This window comes from Gorilla gorilla, chromosome 14 (genome assembly GCF_029281585.2).
Source record: "Gorilla gorilla gorilla isolate KB3781 chromosome 14, NHGRI_mGorGor1-v2.1_pri, whole genome shotgun sequence".
NCBI classification, from domain to species: domain Eukaryota; kingdom Metazoa; phylum Chordata; class Mammalia; order Primates; family Hominidae; genus Gorilla; species Gorilla gorilla.
The window spans coordinates 64,544,752-64,550,614 of NC_073238.2; the positions used below are offsets into that span (position 1 = coordinate 64,544,752).

Consider the following 5,863-nt stretch of genomic DNA (forward strand, 5'->3'; position numbering starts at 1 on the left):
GATTACAGGCCCCCGCCACCATGCCTGGCTAAGTTTTGCATTTTTAGTGGAGACGGGGTTTTGCCATGTTCGCCAAGCTGGTCTCGAACTCCTGACCTCAGAGGATCCACCCGCCTCGGCCTCCCAAAGTGCTGGGATTACAGGCGTGAGCCACCGTGCCCAGCCTCGAATACAATCCCCTTTCCCTTTCCCTTTCCCCTTCCCCTTTCCCCTCCTTTCCAGGCTGGAGTGCAGTGGCGTGATCTTGGCTCACTGCAACCTCCACCTCCTAGATTCAAATAATTCTCCTGACTCAGCCTCCTGAGTAGCTGGGATTACAGGCGCGCGCCACCACGCCCAGCTAAGTTTTCTATTTTTAGTTGAGATGGGGTTTCACCATGTTGGTCAGGCTGGTCTTGAACTCTTGACCTTGTGATCCGCCTGCCTCAGGCTCCTAAAGTGCTGGGATAACAGGTGTGAGCCACCACGCTTGGCTCAAATACAATTTCTTGAATTACATCTGAAGTACTTCATAAATTACCAAAATAGACAATTCTGATTGTAAAGGACTAATTAACAACTGCTTTTATTTTGTAGATTTTCTGCATGGTTACAACTGAAAATTCTAACACACTCCTTGTACAAAATAATACCAGAGTTATGATAGACTATGCAAATACACTCATCTTCTCCTGAACATCATTTTTAAGTTTAATGACTTTAAAACACTACAGATAAGGAAAAGAACGTAAATAGAGCATTTCTGTTCAGATTTTTGTTGTTGTTGCTGTTAAGATGGAGTCTCGCTCTGTTGCCCAGGGCTGGAATTCAAGTGATTCTCCCGGGTTCAAGTGATTCTCCTGCCTCAGCCTCCCAAGTAGCTGGGATTACAGATGCCCGCCACCACACCTGGCTCATTTTTTATTTTTAGTAGAGACAGGGTTTCACCACATTGCCCAGGCTGGTCTCGAACTCCTGACCTCACGTGATCCACCTGCCTTGGCCTGAGATTACAGGCATAAGCCACCACCGTGCCCGGCCTTTTGTTCAGATTTTAACTAAATTAGGCCAGGGGTGGTGGCTCATGCCTATAATCCCAGCACAGTGGAAGGCTAAGGCAAGACTGCTTGAGCCCAGGAGTTTGAAACCAGCCTGGGCAGCAATAGTGAGACCCTGTCTCTATTTTTATTTATTTAGTTAGTTTTAATTTTTAAATTTTTATTTATTTTTTTGAGATGGAGTTTCACTCTTGTTGTCCAGGCTGGATTGCAATGGCGCGATCTGGGCTCATTACAACCTCCGCCTCCCCGGTTCAAGCAATTCTCCTGCTTTAGTCTCCCGAGTAGCTGGGACTACAGGCATGTGCCACCACGCCCGGCTAATTTTTTGTATTTTTAGTAGAGATGGGGTTTCACCATGTCGGTCAGGTTGGTCTCGAACTCCTGACCTCATGTCATCCACCCTCCTCGGCCTCCCAAAGTGCTGGGATTACAGGCTTGAGCCACTGTGCCCAGCTCTACTTTTTTTTTTTTTTGTTGAGACAGAGTCTCCCTCTGTTACCCAGGCTGGAGTGCAGTGGTGCGATCTTAGCTCACTGCGAGCTCCGCCTCCCAGGTTCTTGCCATTCTCCTGCCTCAGCTTCCCGAGTAGCTCGGACTACAGGCGCCCGCCACCACGCCCGGCTAATTTTTTTGTATTTTTAATAGAGATGGGGTTTCACCGTGTTAGCCAGGATGGTCTTGATCTCCTGACCTAGTGATCCGCCTGCCTCGGCTTCCCAAAGTGCTGGGATTACAGGCGTGAGCCACTGCACCTGGCTGTCTACTTTTATTTTTAATAAAAATTTTTAAAAATACAAAAAAGTTAAAAAAAATTAAATTATGTTGACATATTTATATCAATAAAATTAACTACAATCATAATTTGGTCTTACTCTGAGTTAAATCTTGAATACAAAAAAGTAAACAAAGTAAACAAGACCTTATTTTTGACTTATCAAACAAAAATCTTTGGCTAAGGATTTAAGAAAACATTTTAATAAAAACATGAAAAAAATAGTATACCGTTATAAAGTTAGAAGACTTAAGACTAAGACCCCTGTCTTGTGTGGCAAATTATTTGAGTTTTGTGTTTCCTTAGCTATCCAATGAGTGGGTTGGTCACTTGTAAGGGTTTTTCTACCTTTAAAGTTATGGTTAAGTGTGACATTTTGACAACCAGAATTTTAGGTATTTAATTTACATATTTTGATGGCTTTTCCCCTTCAGATATAAAGAAATATTCAGAAACAGTACTAAATATTGTCTTCTAAGCTCTGTTCAAAATGCTTAATGTATTTTATATTTATCTATAAAGACATATTTTAAACGTAATTTCAAAACAAAGGGAAAACTAGAATTTGTTTTATCCCAAGTAAAAATCTGAATTAATGTCTATGTTGAATATAAACGTGCATTAAAATAAATTCCTCTAATGCTGCATAAGCTTTTTAAAAAAACTTGATGGCATTCAATACAATTATTAAATTGCAATTACACTATTTTAAGAGATGTTACATCTGAAAAATTAGTATTAATTCATTTTTACAGAATCATACTAAAAATAACAAGATTATCAATAATACTGAAAAGACTATCAATAAAACTGAAAACACATTAGTAACATTAATATACATTAAAACACAACTGTAGAGTATGGTCAACCTTACTTCAGCAGCACAGTTAATACTGGAGATAATTTTAGAATCTTAACGCCAATATTTACGTGCTGCTAAGGCACTGCTGACATTGCTATCATAAGAGCTATGAATAAAAAGAAATATATTTTCTTCAGAAGATCAGATCCTTGTATTTTTGAGGCAGCACAATATGGCCTGCACCTTTTCAAAATCCACAAACCATTATGTGCTGCTACTTTACTCCAAGGTTTTATTTTTTTTAAACACACATTCGCGCCTAAAGAATATAAAAAATATTTTCTTTCAGGAAAAAAAGAACTCATGTAAAAAAATCTATGTTTAAACATTATAACATTGATGTAGTATGCATAATTATTTTTAAGGAGATTTTAAGTAGAATAATAAAACATTTCTACATCAAAAACTTAACTGAAGTCCATTCTGTGCCCAGCACAGTGCTATAGGTTAGGAAACACAAAGAATAAAATGAGGAAAAGAAAAGCATTTATTTGCTATGCCAACTTAACAGGGCAATACAACTAAATGCTTGAACTTTTGAATATATTCAATATATGAAGTTATTTTTCCTTGTATAAACAAACAAGTAAATTTATAAAATTTGATCTTTACCTTGGTAAAAGCAGAATTTACAAACATTTTGTTCCTTGCAGTACACCTTTCAAAAGACATCTTCATCAAATAGGTAAGACTTCACATCAAGGGAAAAACATGAAATGACATACAAGAGCTCAGTTCAATAAACTTAAGCTAGCAAAATGCAAATATACTTTTAAAGAAAAATACTTTAATTCTAAATGTTAATTTTATTAAATATCTAATTAAGACATTTTAATTCCAAATATAGTTAAGAAAAAAAAGCTCTAAACAAACTAATTCTCCCTTAAATAATTTGTTATTAATAATCTAAATATTTTACTTTCAACATTGATCTTCATACTGGAAGTTCTCTTAGAGTTGGATATCATTTGATACAGTAATTCTAAAATATGAATCCTTAAGTAATTCTAAAATATGAATCCTTGGGATGATGAGTTAATTTGGTACTCTGAGATGAGAAATAAAACAAATCCCGTAGCTCTTGATCTTCCTATTCCCTGTTTCTGGCCCATTTACCAGGTAAGGAAGAAACTCCTAGTTTCCACTTTCTCAGATGTAGAAATGAAATTCCTTTTCTCTAAAAGATATCAGAAAATTGCCACCACTCTAGTGGTGCCACCATTCAAGCCTGGACAATCTTTTTTGCCCCATGTTCTCATCATTAAAATGACTATGCTAAAGTTACATCTATTACAGAATAGTAAGGTGATGTACACAACCAAAGCACTAAAATTTGCTCTTCCATTCTAATATCTAATTACTTATACAAAGCACAGGGTCACATTCCATATGAAATTTTTCTGAGTATTTTTCCCATTAATAAAAAATGTATGTAGCTAATCTCCTATCTAAGCAACCTGGATTTCACATATAACTCTGCTCCTTATTGTCTCAAGTTTCTGCACAACGTTTTTTAAATTGTTTTTTATTTTATTTTATTTTTTAAGAGAGTAGTTTCCGTATCTTTTAGAGAAAAAGAAATTCATTTCTACATCTGAGTAAGTGGAAACTTTAGGAGTATACTTCCTTACCTGGTAAATGGACCAGAAATAGGTAGGGAATAGGAAGATCAAGAGCTACAGGATTTGTTTTATTTCTCATCTCAGGGTACTCTGTTGCCCAGGATGGGGTACAGTGCCATGATCGTAGCTCACTGCAGCCTTGACCTCCTGGGCTTAAGTGATCCGTCCACCTCAGCCTCCCAAGTAGCTGGGACTACAAGTGCACACCACCACGCACAGCTCTTTACATTTTTATTTTATTGTAGAGACAGGGTCTTGCTATGTTGCCTAGGATGGTCTTGAACTCCTGGCCTCAAGCAATCCTCCTGCCTTGGCCTCCCAAAGTCCTAAAATTACAGGCAAGAGCCACCATGCCTGGCTTGCACTTCTTTTTTTTTTTTTTTGAGACGGACAGGGTTTCACCATGTTAGTCAGGCTGGTCTTGAACTCCTGACCTCAGGTGATCCACCTGCCTTGGCCTCCCAAAGTACTGAGATTACAGGGGTGAGCCACTGCGCCCATCCTGACCTGCACAATTTTTAACGTGTAACCAAGATAAATCCGTTTGCATTCACTTGAGAAATATATAACATATATTTGTATTTATCAATTATATTAAGGAATTGTCCTTCAGGGTCCCCCTCATCACATACATTTTCCAGATAAAAACTTAAACATAATTTTTTTCAAATATAAAAGGTGCCTGTAAATTATTTACTATGTGCCAGGCACTGTCCCAGTTATTACACTAGTTGGTAGTATACCAGATAGACAGTCTCTTTTCAGAAAGAGTAAAGTCATTTTAAGACAACTTAAAGTAAAGTGAAGGATCTTAAGCTGAAGAATTTAGTGCCAGCAAAGGATGGTTTGAGTTTCAGAAAGACGTTTGGTTTTAAAAATGTCAAGATAACAGGAGAAGCAGCTTTGAGGCAGCAGATGAGTTCCCAGACACCATTAAGAAAATCGCTGGGGAGAAAGGACAGGTTTTTTTGTTTTTTTTTTTTTTTTTTGAGACGGAGTCTTGCTCTGTCGCCCAGGCTGGAGTGCAGTGGTGCCATCTAGGCTCACTGCAAGCTCTGCCTCCTCGGTTCATGCCATTCTCCTGTCTTAGCCTCCCGAGCAGCTGAGACTACAGGCGCCTGCCACCACGCCTGGCAAATTTTTTGTATTTTTAGTAGAGACGGGGTTTCACCATGTTAGCCAGGATGGTCTCGATCTCCTGATCTCGTGATCCGCCTGCCTCGGCCTCCCAAAGTGCTGGGATTACAGGTGTGAGCCACCATGCCCAGCCCAGGATGGGTTTTTAATGCTGATAAATATGCCCTATTCTGGAAGAAAATTCCACAAAGGACATTTATTAGTAAGGAAGAAAAGCAAGCACCAGGATTTAAGGCAGGAAGAGATAGGCAAACTCTACTGTTCTGTGCAAATGCAGTCGGTTTGCTGCCCTCAGCCATAAAGCTGCTAATCCCTGAGCCTCAAAGGGAAAAAACACCAGCAGCCAGTCTTTTGGTTGTACAACAAGAAGGTATGGACGAAAATGCTTTTTCTGGACTGGTTCCATCAATGCTTTGGTTCCCAAAGTCAG

General features: G+C 38.7%; 2 non-coding genes across 2 annotated transcripts; both read right to left on the reverse strand.

The window, feature by feature from the left end:
* Positions 1-2,675: 2,675 nt before the first annotated feature.
* MIR16 (microRNA mir-16) lies at positions 2,676-2,764 on the reverse strand. Its single transcript, NR_106266.1, has one exon. It is a non-coding gene; the product is annotated as a microRNA mir-16 (primary transcript).
* A 57-nt stretch (positions 2,765-2,821) lies between these two features.
* Positions 2,822-2,904, reverse strand: MIR15A (microRNA mir-15a). Its single transcript, NR_106265.1, has one exon. It is a non-coding gene; the product is annotated as a microRNA mir-15a (primary transcript).
* Positions 2,905-5,863: the final 2,959 nt, after the last annotated feature.